Source organism: Athene cunicularia, assembly GCF_003259725.1.
Source record: "Athene cunicularia isolate RWA chromosome 12 unlocalized genomic scaffold, athCun1 chr12_part1, whole genome shotgun sequence".
NCBI classification, from domain to species: Eukaryota; Metazoa; Chordata; class Aves; order Strigiformes; family Strigidae; genus Athene; species Athene cunicularia.
This window is the reverse complement of record NW_020799116.1, coordinates 4,565,161-4,587,686: the sequence shown is the minus strand read 5'-3', so window position 1 is coordinate 4,587,686 and position 22,526 is coordinate 4,565,161. Positions and strand designations below refer to the sequence as shown.

At 36.6% G+C, this 22,526-nt stretch overlaps 1 protein-coding gene across 2 annotated transcripts in view; it reads left to right on the top strand.

Moving 5' to 3' along the window:
* The first annotated feature begins 658 nt into the window (after positions 1-658).
* Positions 659-22,526, top strand: part of FHIT (fragile histidine triad) — a 530,054-nt gene continuing 508,186 nt past the window's right edge. The window contains exon 1 of one of the 2 annotated variants that reach the window (XM_026857742.1): positions 659-714. The gene's annotated coding sequence lies outside the window, so the exon portion shown is untranslated. The remainder of the gene's footprint in view (positions 715-22,526) is intronic. The other variant, XM_026857743.1, reaches the window with a different exon arrangement.

Here is a 22,526-nt window from a genome sequence, read left to right as displayed (position 1 = left end):
TGGCAGTTTGTTGGATTATTTCACTTCTGTGGTATTGCTTTATTTTCTACATCCTTATTGTAAAATATTCTGTAAAAACAATAATTAAAAAAATCCCATGTGTAGTCCTGAGTAAAATCATAGTAAATTAAATATAAGACCATAGGGAATGTTAACTCTAGGAGTACGCTCAATCTATAAAATCACATAAGCTGCATTTTATACTGCCTTTCATGTCAATCTCTCATCAGTAATAGGGGAACTAAATACCCAAAGCTGGTTTGTTCTTCGAGGTGATATTTGTGGGAGGAATATTCAGGGAAGCTTTGCAGCCAGGTGCGTTTCTGAGCAGGAGAGCTCAGCGCCAGTTGGTGCTGGACAAATGAGTCTTACTGAAGCCTGTGTGAACAGCAGCAATTTATCATGTGACAGTTCAGATTTTGAGGTGAAAATGATCCTGAAAACTTACTGGATCAAGGTCTCTTAGCAGCAGCAGACCAGACAAAATACAGTGGAAGCACTTGGTTTTGGATGCATTGTAGCATTAGAGTTCAATTAGAGAAACATAATTAGAAAAAGTATCAGACTACAGCTTTTTTTAAAAAAAATAATGTTTAAGCTTTTTATACATTTATATTGTATGGTTTGCCAAGCAGTACTGAATATGGTATTTCATGTTTTACAGATAAATTATAAAAAAAGCATCTCTTAAGAAGTCAAGATCCAAGGAAATCGGTAGGTGGAAATGGATAATTTTTTATGTTCTTGTTATTTACTTCCTGGTTTATGAACACTTAGCCTGGTTTGTGTCAACTTTTGGGATTTACTCTGGAAAAAAGGAGATGAAAAGTAGTTTTTTTAAAGAAAATAAATATTTTAAGAACTTTGGCTAGTCAGTGTTTAAGAAAAACACCAAATATTGCATCCTGTGAGTACAAGGCAAATCCTTCAGTGTTGGGAAGTGTTTTTTGAAGTCCGTATGAAGATAATATTAAAAATAGGCTGAACTAATTTTTTTCCTTTGTATTTGTCTTTATCAGTCAAGTCACTCTAAAGTATCTATTGGTGTGCTGCCTCATGAGAGTTTAATGAGGACTTTCATTCAGCGTAAACTGTCAGTAGGTCAGAGATGCCTCATACCTTGAATGGGGTTATGAAATTTCCTGAGTTTATTATCCTATTAAAATTCATTTTAAATGTCAAAGTTTCTAATTTGTACAAAGAAATTTAATTTAGGAGCATCTTCAAAGTAACACATAATTTTTTCTCCTTGAGTATCAAGTGAAATATCAAAAAAAGTGTAAGACCTTTGCAACATATTATATTCAATTATTTCTGTGTTTTAACTTTGGATAGTGTGCAGAGGTGGATATAAAATAATAATTTTGTAGTCTTTTATGGCTTTTTCCTTTTATGTTAAAACAGTTTGCAAAAATGTTCTAACTTAAACCAAAAATACTGATTATTTTAAAGGAAAAAAAGCCCACATTCTGAGCAAAGCCTACCTGCCATTTTTTTCCATAGTAAAATCTGTGCCTTACTATCTCCTGAATGACTCGTCGTTTGCTTTGACCTAGTTGTACCCTGTTCTGTAATGTTAATTTAATTTTTCTGTCTTGCAAAGTTCTGGCCTGTGTGTTGGTAGCATGTATTAATTCATCTTTTCACTGTATTGAGTCGTCAGGTATCTCCAGCTTCAACTACTGAATGAATGTTTTACAGCAAGTAGATTATTACAGAGCTAATAGATGCCAAGGCTAGATGGTAGTCCACGTCTAAAATTGTCCAGATGTGCAGGAAGATTATCAGATACTGATCTAAGGAGATGTTTTTCTGAGCCCTTTCAGTGTGGTTCTATTTTTGAAGCTGAACCCACAACTGTCCTGTCAGCTTCATATAAAACCTGAAGCTGGAACTCTGATAAAAAGATTTTTCTTGTTAATAAAGAAATGTGTCATTAATGATATCAGATAACGTAGGTATTGATTTGTTGCTCTCTGATTAATTCCTTTTGTGGGACTATGAGATTAACAATGGAGGATAAAAGACATGATAAATTAGTTTAGTGATAAGGATTGAGGGAGAGTAATCGCAGAAGCAACTTCACAAAAAAAAGAGTTGTGATGTTTATATCCTAGATTGCTGTTCAATTTTGAGGATAGCTAATGTAAAGCTAAAGACAGTGTCTGAGACAAATAGCATATATAATGTCTACTCTCAAATCTTCAGGTATCATTTGGTGTCACACAATAATTTTTATTTCAACAGAAAATTATGGCAGCATAGGAGAAAAATAAGAGGTTTTAAAGTCCATTAATTTTGTTTGAAACAAACCTTAGTGGTTGATACCTGCATCACAACTGAGTATATGTAACATTCACCAGCATTCCATCATTACTGTAACTTTCTATCAGGGCATATTTGCATGTTTACATAATCACAATCCATTCTAAGAGGTATTGTTTTCAGAGATGCTGGCCTGCATCTTGAATTGATCATTGCTGTACTTGAGGATCCTGAGTAGCTATGCATAAGCTCATTAGTCTATACTAGATGTTAGAAGTCTATATGTCAAAGTCCTTGTTAAAACAGACTTAAATTGCTTGTATAAAAAAAAGGGAATGACGTTAATGGTACTAAAAACTTAAATTATCAGATTTTCATGACTTGAACTTGAAAAGCTTTCGTTACATCATACATTTATTTAGAACATAAGTCACAGATTTATTCAGCCTCTTAAATATTAGTCTTCTCAGCTGGATCTGTTCCTCTGAATAAGTGTTTGAAAAAGACGAGTTTTGCTTGTTTCTTGTGACCCCACAGGAAAGAAACTCTGGTTTTTGTTCAACGGTGTGAACAAGAACGCAAACTACCTTAAACTCAGGTATTGATGTAAGAGGAGTTAATATGGGGAAATTGAATGACTTTCATGTGCTCCAAATGTGGGTTTCAAGACAGTTCATTTCAGAATGGCATATCTCAGCAGATGTGTGGAATTTATAATAGATTTCATCTTCACTATGAGCCATAATACATAGTTATATAAAAATTCTAGAAATGTCAAGAAGGAGGGAAAAAATTCCCAATGCAAATCAATAACAATTTAGCTGTGTTGCCAGATCAGTTGGATTCTGCGGTTTGTAATTTCTCAGTGAATAGACAATTATGTTTTACATAAGCGTTGTAATTTCTTTTTATATTGATTCATCTTAATAGTTCCTTCTAGTTATTAGCGTTACTATTATTTGTTTGACAGTACCACCTAGCGAGTACGGCTGTTGTCATAAGCTGCAGTGTAAGTTTCTGCTCTCACATATGAGATACCTTGCCAATAATACCAAAAGCAGGACAAAGTGTTATCTCCCTTTTACAGATGGCATGCTTAACATGAATGCTTACCTTAGTTTCTGGGCAGAATTTTACAATTCATGCTAGAAACTAGACAGCCACAGCTGCATTGTCAGTAGTACTTGCAGTAGTAAATTTTGAAGGCATTTGGATTATGTATGTGTAAGCTGCAAAAACATCTCTTGCTTTCAGTTGTAGGCATGCTCCACTGCAACACGCCTCAAAGGTGTGACAGGTTCTGTCATCAGCCTTGTGTTATTAAGAGATAGAGACAAAAGAATCTTCCAAGCTGTGTTTTTTCATTCTCTATTCAAAACAGCCTGAGTACTTGGATAGTTAGAGCTCATGTATACAGATGCCTTGTATTAAGCTCCAGAAAAGAGATGAGTGGAGAGAGCAATAGTTATTGCAGAAGCAGAACTCCCTGTGGTTGGACTAGCTTGTACTCCCATCTTCTCAGGCTTCTCTCTATTTCTTTTCTGCTGGATTTGTTCATGAATCTAGTTGCTGCTTCTTTATTCAGGCCGAGAAGTCCCTCTTCTTGTAGATCTGTGACTTAGTAGTAGTTTCCTAAACGTGACGTAGCGATTGATTTTGGGTGGGGGTGTTGAGTTAGGTAGTGTGTTGTCTGTGGCCCTTTGTTGCCCTTGTGTGTTGCTGGGTTCTTTATGCAAGTGCTAAAACAGCCTTGTTTGTCCTTTTATTCAGTATATGAACAGCAGAATTAAAGTTTTTTTGCCGTATTTTCTCATTTATTTTTGGACTGTGCACCAGCATTCTTGAATGCAGGTTTAAAGATGGGAAGAGGAATGGTGCAGGTTGAAAAGTATTTGGAGTCTTCCTTGTAGAGTTGCTTTCTTTTACTTTGTGTACTCTGCTGTGGGAAAACTCATAGCTAGTGACAGGCAAGTGAGTGGAGAAGAAACAAAACGTGGAGGACGATGAGCACTGTATCTCTGTAAATCCATGTCCTGAGTTTTTTCCTCTGCTCCTGATCCTAACCAACAGGAAGCAGAACTGCTGATGTTGCCCCTTCCATTGCTCAGGGCTGACTGTGCTCCTGTAAAGCCTTCTCAAGACAGGCAGCTTTTCTTCATTGGGCCAGTGGATGAGCAGCCTAGTGCTTGGCAGGTTCATTGCAGCTCAGTCTGCTCTGCTTCTGCTCTTGTCTGAGTGGTGGTTGCAGCTGAGTGGCATAAAACAGTCTTTGAGACTTTTTGAAGACTGGATATGGAACATTAGCCTTTCTTACATTCTGCAGGGAGTTACAGCTTGAACTGTGACCCTCATTTAGGTCTTTAGGTCACAGATAAGAGTTTGTTAATGTAACTGCGCTCCTATCGAAGGACAGTTTCTTTGTTAATTTAGGAGCTCCTGTATTAATCCGAAAGAAAATAATGACTGGCTTTTTATTCATCCGCATCAAAACCGTCAAAATAGTTATGAATGAATACAGTGTGTGTATAGTTTGTATATTCATTGAACACTGTTCAGTGTACTTATGTACTAAGGATGACTTCTTAGGTGTCCACCTTTCTTTTTGAGTTGGGTCACTATCTATAGCTCTGTTGCTTAGTAGCTTTATTTGCGAGATTGAGTAGTGTGTCTGCCTCTGTCTGTCCCCAGCTCTGTTTATCTTCCTCTCTTCTTCCTTCCTTCCTCAAGTGCATGTAGGTGTTTGTCTTGTTGTTTTAAAGTCATTCCCCAGTTTTCAAGTTGTTGGATTAAAAGCTATCATGATAAAAAGTAGAATATAAAGAATGAATTTAAACTAGTCAAGGAAGTGTATTCACACAGACGAAGACAGACTGTAAAGAATGTTCTTGGTCCTCCTGACCACTATTGTGATCCCCTGAATTTTACTGACACAAATAATTATATCTTAATATTGAAGAGCACACATCACATACTAGCTAAAACGATGCATTCTTTTGTTTTTTCAATTTGTGTATTGTTAATATTGTTTAATATAAGTACTGTTGAGTGAGCACATATATTCTTGGGGGTGACAGAAATTAATTCCACTCCCATCATGAAATCTCTCCATGGATTTATCACAAATTGCTGCAGCTGTGAGTGATTCCATGCTCTCATGAGAAGTATGAGATTAAATTCTGTCACTATTGTACTATTTTTAATTAATTTAACCTCCAAACTAATAATTTCCCAGTACCAGTTTCTCTCTCTATGGTCAGTAGATTAATTAGTTAATGTCAAATTAATTAGTTAATGCAGTCAATGTTTAAAAGCTTTACAGAAGAAATAAGTGACTAGTGCAGATGCAGTGTTACGAAAGTAGGGGTTCATGTTTTTAACAGAGAAACCAGAAGTTGCATTTTCACATTAGTTGCCTCAATACTACTGTTGATTTGAATATGGAACACGCTTAACTATAACAGCGAGGGTGAAAACTTAAATACAGTAGCACCAATAGCTACATCCTGAAATGATATTTTTCTGATAACTTGGAGAGTAGCAGAGGAAAACAGGAATACCTCTGACAGAGCCAAAGACAACTGAACTGCACTGCATGCTAAGGAAGGAGCATTCTATTTCTTTGGGAACAGGAATTGAGGTATCTCAGAAAACCCCATATATTTTTTTGAGCTTTTTGAAAGAGTTTGAAGTCCTTAACATCATCTTATTGCTGGGTTTAGTCTGTGGGCCCTTTATGTGGTGAATAATGGGGAAATGAACTCAATAAACAGAACTGTTGCACTTGTACTGTTTTAATGAAGAATGCTCATGCATTTGGGTTTCCTGGGAGATTACAAGCCTTATAAGGAAAGCTTAAGTAGGGAGCAGGGCAGTGAGCCTTGAAAAGCACCGTTACCTGAGTTGGCAATGTCTTTTCATCATCCTCAAGTCCTGACCTGTCAGCTTTGCCAAAACTGAGAAATTGGAGCTGATTACAACAAGTGACACTGGAAAAGTCAGAGGGAAGTTTTGGTGTATAGCCAGTTACCACAAAATATGTTTAGTAGTATCTATATTCTAAAGCAAGGCATTTGCAACTTGATACTGGTAGAACAAAGGGCATTGAGACAAAGTTGTGTCTACCCAGGAGTTCGGGGAAATCTCCAACCAAAGGTAAGATGGAATGCAAGCACCTCTGGTTTTGGCATGTTATGTGTACTTTCCTATAAACAAATGATTTCTTGTCTCCTCTCGAACAGTTATATCCATAGTCTTTCATGTATCAATAAGGTTGGTTCTGCCTACTATAATTGTTGGAACCTAGCGGTTGTAACACAGACACATTATGTTGATAGATCACTCCAAAGAAGCCAGGATTGAGTCTGAGTGCTGAAAAAAAAGAGAGAAGGGACAAAAAAGAATGACTCAGACCTACTTTGTGTAGAAAGAAAAACACTTACAAATGCTGGTTTGCTTTAGCATGGTCTAATTCATACCCATGTGATTTTCTGAATGCTTCCCAAACTGTCGCATGTGTAAACTTTGTGCTCTTAGACTTAAATACTTTTTCAAGTAAAGGTGATTCCTTGTAATTTCTGAAAAGATGCCAGATTTTGAATACCTGTCACAGGTAAAATTTTTCTGTATGCTGAATTGCTTAAATTAATACGACTAAGTGTAATGGGATAGATGTTCAGTCGGGTAAATCTGCAGTAATCTGAGGCCCCTTGAGATTAATTTTGAGCAAAATGATTATCACAACCATCAGCAGCACTCCTAGCTACCTAAGTATTTTGGATTAGCAAAGCCAAGGTAATGAAACATAATGCAGATTGATTTTAATACAGGAAATAACGTCTGGAAACTTTCATGATAGCATGTTAGTTCTGGGTTATGCCACTTCTGTCAGTTTTCTTGCTGAGAGCTCTGTTTGCCATTGGAAAGAAAATTTGGGAGTAAGGGGAAAGACAAAACCAGACAGAAAATATACTGCAGCAATGTATGTTAGTTACTTTTTACATAAAGATTACCTTAAATTGAGAAGAATAACCTGTACTAGGTGTTGCAGAACTTGAAGAGTATCTCTGCAAACATGAATCTATTTTTGACAAACCATTTGTATATGAGCTAGTTGCTTCTACATTGCACTTTAAAGCTGGAAGCTTTGAGATCCTCTGTTCATCTAATCATTTTAACAGCCTTTCTTCGAATTTACTGATTCTTCTTCAGTTTGTGTCCAGGACTGGATGGGTAAGTCCTGATATCATGTCACCAGTGGGCCTAGTATAATAATTTCTATGGGTTAGGGGTTTTGATGCATTCTACAGTTCAAAAATACGTTCTCATAAGTGTACCACAATAGCTCAGTGTTTTCCTGTAATAAATTGTGGTCTTACATATCTTCTGCTGTTTGCAATTGATAAGCTCTACTTTGTTACAGGGTCCCAAGCGTACAATTTCATGTGTTTTATTATATATTTTTAGCCTATTTGCTTTTTCTGTACTTGAAAATTTTGATTTTCTGTCTATAAGTATACTGATCATCTTCTTTATTGACAGTGTTGACCAGCTCTAATGGTACGAAATGTCATCAGCACATACCCAATACTAATAAATCTGTTCAATAATTTCTATTTCAAAAATTTTAATAACTTTCCCTCAACCTGAAAAACACTCTCCAGCAGTTCTAGTTTACTTTGCTTGAGCCATCTACTTACCTATACTGGAGTTTCCCCTGCCTCTTCCATGTAAAGCTGTTAGGACTTAATCTCATGGGTAAAAATAAGTCTCTGTATAAGTGATTATAAGAAGCTAGGATACAAGGACACTGTTCTACAGGAATATAAATGATAGAGAAAAGGAATATCTTTTTCTCCTCTTTCTGTCTTAAACCATCTAGTTTGGTTCTTTAGGAATGTTTTGAGGACGTTTTGATGAAGAACTTTCAATATTAAGTCTGGGTTCAGGTGTCCACTAGATCACATGAGTGCCTCTATAAAAATGATTACTGAACTGGATTCACGTAATATTTGCCTACAATATTTTCCACTAAATGAGATAATATTTTGAAGAATTGCATGTTGCTATACCAAAATTAATTTTAAAGCTAATAAATTAGTTGAATTATTCTGTTTGACAGTCAAATAAGGTACACCTTGCCCTCTGTATTTTGTGAATACTGTCAGGTATCATATTAAGAACTTCACCACTAGAATTTTATTAAAAGTTGTGATTTAAATTGGATTTACTGTCATTAAGTGTGTCTTTAATAATGTAGATATTGACAACAGGGAGGATGCAATGCATATTTTGCAATGTTAATGAACTGTTTCCAATGACATTTTGTTACTAGTTTCAAAAGTGGCATTGTGTTCTGTCATGATGTTTTTCTAAATCAGGTAGAAGTGGGAAAACCAGCTGAAGTTATCTGTAAATGCTCAGATAGGAGACAGCAAAACCTGTTTAAATGATTAATACATAGCAAATGGAATTATTTAGAATGAGTGGCTGAATCCTTGCCAGTTCAATGGGTGTCAGAACGGATAATAGTTAACATCATTGGAAGAGAGGTAATTTCTTCAAAATACAATTACACATCCAAAAGTCAGTAACAATTTTTGAAAACTATCTCCTCTTATGCAGCATTTAATTGAACAGGTTTAATGCTTGTCATTATTTACAGATACAGAAAGTTCAGAAATTGTAGAATATGGTGATTTAGTGTGATGGTGATATTCTGCATTAAAGACAATGACATTAATTTTAATTGGGCCTTTAACCATTTTTTGTATTTTAAACACAAAATTGGTTAAGAAGAAAAATATTGTATACTGTGCTTGCAGCACAGGCGATAGAAGAGTGAAAAGTAAGGCACAGATGTTCTCAGACCAAATTTTTCCAATCTTTCAGGGTTTGAATGAAGTGAGTTCTAAACTCAGTTGTTTCAGTAATGTTTGTTTGGGTATTGAAGATTTCTGGGTACTTTTAATTTTGTTTCTGTGCTAGAAGAAGTTAATTTAATTTCTCCTTTATTTGGTGTGTGAAGTGACATGTATGTGTTTAGTCATGAGTGTTAAACTGATTTAGCTAAAGAAGCCAGGTAGGCAGAAAAGATGAATCTTCTGTGCTTAGCATTTTTAATGGTCTTGCTCTCTTTCAAATTCTTACCACCAGATTGTTGAATTAATTCACTGTTTTGAATGATCTTTATCATCTCTGGGCTTCAGTATTAACCCTGCCTGCTGTACCAGAAACAGAAAAGAAAGGACATATTATTAGTTATTGCAGCATTGCCATTTTGCTTGTATTGAAACTCTTGCTTATTCTCTATGCTTGCAGCTGCTGGCTGGGCACTGCAGACACCATTATTAAATTACAATTATTGCTCTGTATCCTGGCATGATGAGATGCTGTGTCAGAGGTGTTGATCACTGAGAACATTTTCTCTTCAGATGCTGGCACCAGTGCAGCTCTGAGATAATTGGCAAAGTAGTGGAGGTTATTCTAAGTATAAGTAATTCTTATATTGCTACGAATCCCTGCTTGCTTATAGAATGACTTCTGAACTAAAGAAGTTCAAAACTGTGCTGAAGATCTGGGTCTCCCTTGATATAAATAATATAAAATTTTATTTTTCCAACATCTAATTGAATTTATAAAGCAATCATTGCAGTGGTTTGTTGCTTTGATCTTTCTACATGGCTTATTAACTAATGAACTAGCAAATTAATAGTTAAATACTGTATTTACTACTTTTGTATTAGTATACCGTAAGACAAAAAAGGCTTTAGGGCATTGGAAGATCTTTTTCTGAGCTCTGATACCAAGGAGCGGTGTAATTTCAGGCAGAATGTTCACAGTCTGTATGCTAAATCATAGAACGATTTGGGTTGGAAGGAACCTTAAAGATCACCTAGTCCCATGGCAGGGCCACCTTCTACTAGCCCAGGTTGCTCAAAGCCCTGTCCAACCTTCCAGGGACGGGGCAGCCACAGCTTCTCTGGGCAACCTGTGCCAGGGCCTCACCACCCTCACAGGGAAGAATTTCTTCCTTATGTCTAATCTAAATCTGCTCTACCAGTTTACACCCCTTACCCCTCATTCTATCCTTCCACCCCCTGATCAAGAGTCCCTCCTCATCTTTCCTGTAGCCCCTTTCAGCCCTGGGAGGCCGCTTTAAGGTCTCCTCAGAGCCTTCTCTTCTCCAGCTGAACCCCCCAACTCTCTCAGCCTGTCCTCACAGGGGGTGCTCCAGCCCCCTGAGCATCTTCATGACTTCCTCTGGCCCCCCTGGAGCAGGTCCGTGTCCTTCTGCTGTTGGTGCCCCCAGAACTGGACCCAGCACTGTACGGTGGTTCTCATGAGAGCAGAGCAGAGGGGGAGAATCCCCTCCCTGTACCTGCTGCCCACACTGCTCTGGGTGCAGCCCAGCACATGGGTGGCTTTCTGGGCTGTGAGTGCACATTGCTGGCTTATGGTCAGCTTTCCATCCACTACTATTCCCCCATTTTTCATATCTAATTTAGGCATTGTAGACCTAGTCTAGATACTAGGGATTGGATTGGCATGTATGTAAGTATAGTCAGGGACAGACCAGGTTCAGTGGCATATCAAATATTATAAATAATAAGCTTCATGTTGTACTTGGATCTTAGTCCAACTCCTGCTTGAGGTAGAGCTGACATTGACTTTAAATCAGATTCCTTAAAGCCTTGTCCATTGGATGTTAAAAATTTCCAGAACTGGGAGTTTCCACAGCATGACTGGGCAGTTCGTTGCTTGGAAGGGACTTCTGTATATCATCTGGTCCAAACATCTGCTTATAGTATGATTACTGCCAACAATAGATCAAGTCAACCATGGGTTTGTTTAGTTAAATTTCTAAGGATGTTGATCTACTGCCATGCTTAATGCCCACCTGAATCTCCCAAGATAGAATTTGTGGCTATTGCCTCTCTTATTGAACTTACTCTCAAAAACTTCTAGTGATGAAATTCCCAAGCTGCTTGAGTAGTCTTTCAAACTCTAAAAAATTATGTTCTAGTCCTCAAATATCCGAACTTTTAGGAAATACTTTCTAGCTTCAGGAGAGGATAAGCCGGTGCAGCAGCTCAAAATATTGTACTCTCACTAGCAGGGGAAGGTCTTATCTCAGTGGTTCATTTGCATGTTTTGCATGGTTTAGGAGACTCAAGTTGAGATTTATGCTCTGTGGGGTGTATATGAAGCTAATTCTACTCTAGTTTGTGTTTACTACTGGCATACTGTTTGTGTTTGAGGTCAGTTTGTATAATTCAAAGGCTTAAACACCTGGTTTGATGCTCACTAGTGCTGCTTCATATTCAGTTCTCTTAGCTAATAGAAACATTTTTCTGTTTATCTTAGTCTGTGTTTATTCTAAGTATTACTCTTTATGAGTATTTCTGAATATAATATTTTTATACCATATGAAAATATTTTTATGGAATGATGTGGTTTTTTTTTCAAATAGCACTTTGTAAGTGCCAGTGCCTGTGGTCAGGGCTATATGCTTGTGTGTTGCTTACATACATCTATTCTTTGAAGTTGCACTTTTTTTTAATTTTCATTTTTCTTTCCATGTTTCCCCCCCTTCCCCCATGCATTTCTACCTACTCTTTAAGAAATAATAGAACTTCTCCAGTGATGATTCAGGTATGCTTTGAATTTTGTCTATTTCCTGTATTTCATGCTTAATCTTTTCAAATGCTATTATCCATGTGATATATTACATGCTTCTGGGGAGAGCAGACCATTATAGTTTCTACATGAATAACTTGTAAGGAAATGACTAAGTGGACTTGTTTATAGGCCTAAAGCATTGGCTTTCAACTCTAAAAAGAATGTAAGAACAATGGACTCTGGTTAACATCCTGTGAAAGCTGGCAGCTTTGATGTATGTATTTGCAGATGTCTGCAGAACACAGATAATCAGTATTTGGAAGAGGTGTGCAAATTGAAGATCTACTTGACCAGTCCTAATGACAGCATTGTAAGGACAGAGTGGCACTGAGAAGTAATAAAATGGCCTTTAATCTCTTGCACTGTCAATTATAATCTACTTGTGTTAAAAGAAAATATTTTGGTGGCTTTAGTTAGACAGTTCATGTGACTGCTAGGTGGGGTTTTCTTAACTTATAGACTTGACTCTGAGATAATAAGCATGTGTTGCTTAGGAATCTCGTCAAAGAGGAAAAGCAGCTAAGTGTGCCTTACTTCTTGGTTAAAAGTTCATCTGTCACTGGGGTTTGGCTGTTACTCTGGATTCCTTTCTTTGGTATTGAAAATCAGAGGGGTTTTATGCTTTTTATTTTATGACGTTTTAGCTGTCTGTTTTATTGAGCTACTACAGTGTCTTATTTAACATTTTAAAAAATTAACATCTCTTGGTTTGGAGAAAGTATGTCCATTTGGTGGTTGTGTCAGTTTTACCCAATTATTGTTATTCAGGTTTTTTAGGAGCGGTGACTTTACTGCATTTTGTAACACTGCTTTTCTTTTATTGTTAATTTTCATATGCTCCCTGTCTAAATTTTGATTAATTACACTGAATGGAAATACCAGTGTTTCTAGTACTTAAACTGATTATTATATCAACAGAAAGCATAAAATGTCAGATTAAATGTTCAGAAGAAAGAAAAACCTACTGAAGTGTTCTAGAAGGGAAAATAATGGCCTTACAGAATTGGACAAAATCATGCACTATACCATGAGACCTCCAGGTAAACTTTTGCCTTCCATTACAGAATGAAAAGTGTTGGTGTTCAGAAACACTGTGTAAATTTCTCAGCCCTTTACAGGGGAATACCAAAAGGTAACATTAAGCAACAACTTGTAAATTTTTCTCTGTATAAGAAAAGCAACTCCAGTATACCTTCAGGTATAATAAAACAGGTACTTGACACATTGTATGAACTATGTAGTGCAATCAGAGATGATTTTCTTACACCAGAGGATTAAATTTACACGCTAGTGCTAAACAGTGCTTCTCTGTGCTTTTTGTTCCTAAGGAAAAGCAAAATTTATAAGTTGCTGCATAATACCTCCTGAAGTGCCAGTTTCTCCAAACTCAATTGTGAAATTTGTAAGTGGCTGTTTAATGATGGCCGTGGCACTGTTCTTTCCTTGAGGGGTAGTGAAGCATGTACAGTTAGGAAAAGGCTTTTATTGCAAGTACAGTCCAACCTTGCTGACTGCGATGTGGTGAAAGTATTAGAAATTCATCCTGTGGGAAAAGTCACGCTAGAAGCCGTGGAAGTGGGTGGCATTGCTGGCATTTATTCACAGGGGTAGCTACTCTGGCCGTTGATGCATGTACAGATGTGTTATCCTGAGGATGCTATATATTCCACTTGCACCAGTTGTTTCTCATTGCTTTGAGCTGAGATCTAGACTTGTAAGACTGTTCTCAGGCCCTCTGGACTATGTCCATAATTCAGCAGGAGTAGTAGCAGCCATAATTTCCACTACAGTGAGAACAAGTAAAGCTAAGTGGAAAAGAAGCAATTTCTGTCCAGAAGGCTGCAAGAGTTAATTGCACACAACTGTTAACACAATTCAGTATTTTTAGTCTGCTGGGGATTCTATTTACTATTACTGTTTTCCCTCTGATTATGAGAATAAATAATTTTTATGCTGACTGTTCTGTAAGCGCTTTAACAATAATTTTGTCTTGAACGATATTTTCAGCAACTACCTGCTTTTATAAAAAATGTGGTAATATAGATTGCACCATAACATACTAAAGGAACTTCAGTATTTATGGAGAAGATAAAGTGCTTGAGGTCTTAATAGCTGCAGTTTAATTGTGTTGATAGTGAACAGGGAATATTCTGAAAAGAATTTTGAATTAAACTTGGCAAGATTGGGAATCACTGGTGGGTTTTTCCTTCTCTCACATGAAGGATGACTTTGCTTCTCTGTTTAGTTGGCTTTGTTTCTACATAGACAAAATATACTGAAAATTGGGATATGGTGCATTGAGTCATGTTTTTCGGTTTGCAATTTAGGCCATTGGTTAAATATAAGCAGTCTTTAAAACCTCATTTAGTTTTAGTAGCTTTCACAGTAATGTTAACAGAAATATTGTCAGCACCTTTTCTGTGTTATTTAAAGTGCTGACACAAAGGAAGCCTGAACTAGATCAAATATAGATTATTTTTTTTATTTTCAGAACTGCCATTCTCTTGTTTCTATCATACTTTCTTTGATCACTGTAGTCAAATAATATCAAGCATATTCTTTTCATTGACTGACATTTTTCTTTCAGGTAGAGTTAGTTCAGTTGAACCACAACTATTCAGAAGATGGACTGATAGTAACTCTTTGTCTCTCTTGTGACCGTGCCAAAGCACTTAAGACCTTCCTAATCTTGCACTGTGCTATAAAAGCTTTAAAATCCTTTGCTGTTGCCCTGATACCAGTGCAGCTACTTCACCCACTGTTTTCATTGTATCATTATTCTTTGTTCATTTGCTGATTTTCATTTTCTCCTTGTGTCAAGCTCAAACTTTTTACTTCTTTATATTAATTTCCAGTTTGCTCTATTTACAAATTTGTTAGTTCTTGCTGCTCTTCATCCTAAGTGTTTTGGGCTTTCTGCTGTTGCTCAAGATAGCTCGTTGCATTTTTGAATGATTGTCTCCCCAGATAGTCCTTTCTGATTAGATCTTTTATGTTACTGCTTTACTTTTGTCAGTTTTTTTTCACTATTCAGATTTCTCTGTTGAAAGTTATGATACAGTGGTTTCCAGAGTCTGTGGCTGTCAAACAGAACCTGCTATTATTTCATGGAATCATAGGATGGTGGAAGTCTCTAGACCAACTCCCTGCTCAAACCTAAAACTAAAGCAGGTTGCTCAGGACCTTTTCCAGTTTAACTCTGAAAATTCCCATCCTAAGGATGGGAAATTCTACAGCTCCTCTGGGCTGCCTGTTGCAGTACAGAATTGTTCTCTTTGTGAAGAATTTTTCTTCACATAATCTGACTTTTTCATGCTACAGCTTGTGCCTATTGCCTTTTAACCTTGCTTTTTCAGACAGAGTTTGGCAAAGAGCTTACTGTCAATAGCATAATTACATAAAGGAACATATAACAGAGGCTACCTGTTAATTTGTACAGATAAATCTGTTCCCATGTTTCACAGTCTGAGCCAACTAGCAGCAAAGTGATTGAGTGCAACCTAGTTTGCTAACTGAATTATTAATTTTTCTACTTTCACTGAAATAAGAATATTAGCAGATCTAATACTAATAGATTTCCAATACTAACAGGTTGCAGAGAAATTTCTTATGGCATTTGCAGAGTTGGCTAATAACCAGGGAAACAAAAAAGAAACTTTCAAAACCAGAAACAATTGCTATGAATTAATTTTCATTTCATTGGTTAACTTGAAAAATCTGCTAAAATCAATTTCAAAAATCATCCCTCCCACGCACTTTATTCCCTACAATAGCAATATCATAAAATTTGCCAGCAATGTGATATAATGAAAATTAATCCCAGTTAAAACTTGTCTCATAACTTTTTCTCCTTCAGCTTCTTACCTCAACTAGAAATTCTATCTCTGTATTGCTTGTTGATCCAGCAACTGAAAAATGCGGCACAGCTTTTTTTCTTGAAAAAAATTGGAGAAGAAAAGACTGTTCAGAACAACATGCCAAGTGCTGTATGGTGCCTTCAAACACAGAATGTAAACTATCTCTGTGGTGCTCAGAAAGAATGTGGTAGGACTCAGTGGAGAGGAGACCTTCAAGTTGCTTAACTGGAAAGAGAATGGCTTGCGTTGCTGTGGTGTTTTGCACTGAACTGTTACTGAAAGTTTAGGTGATTTGGGGCTGTGAATGGCTGCCCTTCCCCAGAGCTGTCTGTGCCGGTGGGAGAGGCTGCTGGCCTCTCGGAGGCTGCTGGTTACCAGGTTTGCAGACTTGCTGGTTAGGGTTGCTTGTCTGAGTACTTGGAGTGAGCATTGTGGTCAATACACTGTTCTGATAAGCTTTTTAAGTTCACCTGGCTCAGAAAGAAGTACAAGGCATGCTTTTGTTGTAATTTCTAAAGTTGCAGCTGTACCTGAAGTGATACCGTTGAACTTTTGAGCAATTTCTCAGTTTCTGACATTGAGGCCAGACTTGCCATTCCACTGCTTTCAATGGGTTGTTACTCAAACCACTACTGGTATGAACTGTTGCTGTGGTTGTACCCTGCTCCCACGTTCTTTGATACACAACCTCAAGAGTGTATCTGTTCATGCCTCCCACCCTGCTGCCTTCCTGCTCTGCTACTATGTTGAGTTTGGAAAATTTTGAGTGGCCTGTTGTCTAAAGCATAAACAGTCTTGATTTACTGTCAGAGTGTGATTTCATTGATTTAGTATCTCTCTTGAGCTGAAGTGAGTACCTGAAGAGTCTGGTAGTAGTTAAAATGGAATAGATGTTTTTAATTGATGAGATGGGTTTATTAGTCTCTAAGTAGAAGTTCACAGTATGTGGGTAGATAGGCTCTGCCAGTTAATTCTAACCAATGTCCACACTCCATCTGATAGCCTGGAGGCGTTTTGTTGTCATTGTTGTATGCTCGTTCTCCATACATTGAAGCCTGGGGACACACTACTTTGCTGGAAGGTGTCACTCTAGCAGGAAAGCATGATGGAAAACAAAAAACAGCAAAGAAAATGCAGGTTTCCCTTAGGGCAATAAAACTTTTTCCTTTATGTAGTGGCCATTTTCTGACAGGACAGTTAATACCTTACTAAGCTTTCAAGTTCCTGGTATTTTTTTCTTCATCTTACTTCCCATGTTCCATGCAAGGCATCCAGAGATGTTTATGCCTTAAGCAGGCTTGAAGGCAGGAACAGAGAACAGAAGTAAATACAGGCTCCCATAGTAGTGCGCTGACTCTTAGAGGCATCTGGTTTATAGACAGTAAGTATTTATTGAGGAAGACAAACAAAATTTAACATATAAATACAAATAATCTCCTGAAATCTGATCACTCATGTGTACTGATCTAAAATATTCTTCAAAACTGCGGAAACAATTTATGCTTGACTTCTATAGTGTCCACTTAGAAACCTTCCTCAATCTTTTTGAAAGAGATTTTCTTCACTTGGTTATAATATTAACATGGCTAACAGGAATGACGCTGGCAGGAGTAATAGACCTATTGTGTTTTGAAGACTAATAAGAAGGCAGTGTTACTTAAACTAGTTTTATTTATATCATGTAAAGATTGACTTCTATAGATATTTATTTCAAAAATAGGTCCCCTCGAGGCCATCAGGAAGGATTTGATGATTTTTTTAATTTGGGGGCCAAAGATGGTTTGAAAAAAAGAATGGCAAAATGGTGCTTCAAAAGAATGAAAGACATTAACAATATTACTAATAAACTTTAGATCTTTTACCAACAAGCCATTCTAGTAAGGTTCTCTTCAGGCTTTTATGAGACAGGTAACTTTTAAATACTATTGAAAAATATTTTAGTCTGTGCAACATTTTTATGCTGTTTTGTCTTATTCTACAACAGAATGAACAGAAGCTCTCTGTGGTTTGTTTTTTGTTTGTTGGGGTTTTTTTTTTAAGACAGTCTCTCTTTGCTTTTAGGCTAATATTTCTGTGAAATTCATGTTAGCGTTTCAAATGGTAAAGCTGTCATTCCTGTGTATGAGATGGATCTAGGTTACTGCTTTTCCTCACGCAGCAAGATTCCCCTGGATTGAAGAAGGGACACAACGCACTGGTGTGATGGTTTCAGAACTGGTTTTCAATTCTAAATTCGCAACATGAGCTTGAACAAGGTCGCTGTAGGGATTTGAAAAGCTGAGTGATATTTAAAGAAATTAAAACTGTTTCTGCCATTTGAAACAATATAAAATCTGTGCAGGAAAAAAGCGATGTGAAGCTCAGAACAACGGTATTCTAAAGGCCTATGAGAGATATACCTTTGAATTTTAATGCAGTAGGTTTATGTATCACATAAGATTGCTGGCTTGGAGGTTTGTCTTTTTTATAATGGATGGAAATAACTTCTAGACTCTGCCTATGGCTGCAGATATGTTAAAATCCTATTTGGTAAATCGATTTCAGTGCTTTGGGTGAAGGTGTGTAAGTGATTCCAAGTTAAGAGGTTTTGGCTGATTTCCATTGTCAGGCCCTGGGCTAAAAAGTTTTATCATCCTTTAAAATAAAACAAACCAACCTATGAGTCCTTTCCCAAAAAACTAAATAATAAGTCCAATATAGACATAATTTCTTTTGAGAATGATTTATTTATTCTTGAATAAGAGAAATGCTAGTTGTTGATAAAAAAGCTGCCTAGGCAAGATGGCCACTTCAAGGATTTATTTATTTATTTTTTTAAATTTAAATTCATATCACTTTTCAAAAAATAAAAAGTGGCAAGTATACCAGGGAAATAACAGAATGTAGACATAATGACATGTGTAATGAAAATTCACTGTGCAATAAAATAGATATTGACAACACAGAGTTCTTTTTCTGAAAGAAGAATGACACATGACATAATGGAAACATGAAGTGGTAGTGTTTTGTGTAACAAATAAACAACTCCCTTGAGAAACTTGAAGCACCTTGTTAAATGGGGGCATTACTTCTCCTGTATTGAAATGCACATTTTTACTACTTCTGTTTTTCTTATGACAGTATATATATTAAGAAGATGCTTTCTTTACTTCTGAATACAGATACACAACTGAAAGTTCTCACATTGACATAATTATTCTTCCGTAGGAATTACTGTCATGTAATACTGATTTATATTGGTAAAAAGCCTCTACCTGTTGTATAGCTTTTACTGATATGAATCCAGTTATTATCGCATCACTAGTTAACATATTTCAACTTAGAATTCTAACTCTTAAATTGTTTGCTATTCTGTTGGTGGGTTTGGATAAGGGAAAATTTGCTGTAGTAGCACCCTTAAGATAAATGCAATTAAGAACTGTACTGTTGTTCTCAGTTTATTCTACCCATTACCTGTAGAGTGTGCTGCTTGTGAAAGGACAATTTTCCTCATAATTGTCTCTGTGCTCAGAAGTCTGATCAGTGGTTGCACCTTATTTCTCACAGGACTGATGAAGTTGGGCCAGTATAGACCTTGTCTTACAGATTGTATGACTTGTTTGAACAATGAATTCTGGCTGAAACTGAGGTTTAAATCAATTATCTGTTATTGTTCTTAAGCTAGACTTCTAAGCCTAGTAATGCTTGTATCATGGATTTAACAAATAAAGAAAAAACATGTAAGCTAAAACAGGGTAGCTGAGAGAGAATACTTTGGCCATAAAGGTTAACTTAGTTTAGTTTAGAAATACTAAATGTTGGTTGAACTTGATTAATTCTGACAATATATTTAAAAGCTTTCTCTTTCTATATACAGTGGTTTGTGAAAAGGTGGACATAGATTTTTTTTTTTAAAGGTTTTTGAAATTTTTCTAGCTTGTGCGAAATATTTGCTACATCATTCTTAATCAGCTTGGCTCTGCTAAGCCTGTATGTCATCCTCCCATAATACATTTATGCCTAATGTAGATTGTGGGTTACATGAAAAGTTATTGGAATTTATGAGAAGTTATGAAAATATCTTAGGATAACTTTGCATTTGCTCCAAGGTTCTAGAGGTAAAGATCTTGTCTTTGATAGGATCTTCAAGAGCTGGAGGAGTATAAGACTTTCTGCCGTTGTTTCAAGAAAAAGGGAGAGCAACTACGTAATCTCCAAGGACATTTCAATGGTGACTAACAGGCTGGTTTAAGCATACCAGCCATGGACCCATCAAATTCTTCGTGCAAATCCTATTCCTGTAGGGTTTTAAATATTCTCTTGAAAACCACAATGTAATAATTATCTTAGCAACATTTGGACTGAGATGCTAATAAAAGCAGGGAAACAGAAAATGGAGGCTGCAATGTTGGCCTTACATTACCTGCTCATACTTCAGAACAAGGTGTTACGTGCTGTTCATGTAAGTTTTCAGTGCAGTAGCACAACTGCCAGAAGAAGTAATGAGGTTTGCTGAAGATCTTGACAGCAGACTACAGTAAATGGCAGAGATGGTGTAACATTTCACTGAACATCTGTCAGTGTTTTGAGGGAGTGGATACTTTCATGCCAAATGGGCAAAACCTTTTTGTCTCATCTTAATAATATGTTTCCTTCTTACCAGCTTAAATGAGAAATTTTGAAAGCCTGCTTTGCTTTATTGAAGGTTTTGTGCTTGTTTTAGGAAGGCATGGTAAATGGGCTAGCTTTTAGAGACTTATCAGACATATGCTTTTTTCAAACAGTTAGAGCACACTGCCCTTTGTAGAATGTAGAAATTCAGATATATGGCTTATTCATTTGTTTATTTAATGATGTTGTATACCCAATAATGTTCTAGGTGTCATAGTGATCTAGGGGAACTGGCACATACAGGTTTCTAAAGTTCTTGCTATGAATTCATGCATGAAATGTTGTAAGATTCAGATAAAATTATCCTCACCTAAAGATGACATGTATTATTTTTATTTAGTGTCTGATCCTTATAGTTGCAGATCTTGATGCAAAATGCCAATTATTTAGTAGTGGTCAAAAAATAACTAAGACAAAACCAACATTCTTTCTAGGCACACCACTGTAAGTCTTACGCAGGTTCACAGATTATTTTTCCGTCTCGGAAAAGCTAATTGGACATTAGTGTAAGCTTGCATGACATGAAAACACTTCAAAGATGTGATTATCAGATTCCTGTGAAATCTCAGTTTGTTTATAGTTGCTGATGCATAGGATGTAGGTGAAGATGAATGGAGAACCTGAGTGGCAAGAATTAGAAGTGTCTAGTATTACGTTACAAGCACTTTCACCTGCTGTGTTATTCCCATAGAAGATACAGTAAGCATGTTGAACAAGCAGAACATTTGAAAAATACGTAAACATGTAAAAGAATTCAAGTACTGTGTGATATTTACAGAGAACAAAATAATGAAGTTTCAGTTTTAGATTTTCTGCACTTGTGTCTCAGGAATTTCAGCTGTTCTGAGAGTGGTTTTCGTTTCCTTTAGTTTTGGGCTGGATTGGAGCACCTCCCTTAGGAAGGCCCTTCAGGAGAGATTCTGGGTTGATTTCCTGACCTCCTGTTGGCTTTAGAGAGCCTGTTCAGGTATAAGACTTAAAATAGGTACCACTTTTTACCTACTTGTTCTCATAGTTCATTAGTTTGCTTACAGGAACTGTAGGATCTACATTTCCCCTGCGTGCAATGTTAGTGCAGAATATCTTTATCTTAAGTGTAAGGTGGTGCTTTAGTAGTGTTGCTGCTATTTATGATAATAGTTAAGCTTCTATATTTAAAAAACCAAAAATAAAACAGGAAATTTAAACTATTTGTAGTATCTTGTATAGAATCCAGTTACTAAAGAACAGCTGTTACTTTAACCTGCAGCACTTTGTTAGCAATTTCTGTGGGGAAAAAAAAAAACAAACAACAAACCCTACTTTAATCCAGTTGCTCTTGCCTCCTCTCCCCCAGGATTGGCATCTTCATCCATCTCATCTTTGTTTATCATATGATCTCTGCTTTTGCTTCTCTTTGGGATGACAGATGTGATGGATGTGCAAGAAGTTCAGAGTTATGGCCAGGCTTTAAGCTTTTTTTGGCTAAATATCATACTTTCAAACACTTATTTCTTTGTAAATTATTTTTTCAAGCTACAAATAACAGCAATAAAAAGGTTCATTAAATAGTTTGAAAATGTGTAATACCAGATCATGCTGACTTGCTACCCACAGGATGTCATTTTCATCTAAAACTAGCTAGGAGTCTTTGAGTAAATTACAAATTTTTCTTCTGTATTTTAATTGATTCAAGCCACATTTAATGTGTCTCACCGTGCCTTTGCCAGCAACCTGATTTCTTTTTGTTTTTAAATGACCCCTTTTATACACTGTGCTATTGGTGAAGGAGCTCAGTCCCTTACAGGATGTCTGCCTTAGGAACGTTCTCTTGCTCAGGCAATGTAGACTTCTGAAATATTTTGGTAGTTTGTTGTGTGTTGATTTTTGGTTTGCCATGTAGGAAACTTGTTTCTCAGCTGGGGAGGTAGGCTAAACTAAAAAGGAACAAGTGTGTTATGAGAGACACCCAGAGTAAGGACCTCATGTGCTGGTGTGTGGAGCTAGTGAGAGGTATCCACTCCCTGGTACTTGGAGTGGGATTGCAGGAGGTGTGTGGTGGGGAAATAACCAGATGAAGATTACTATAGCTTGGAG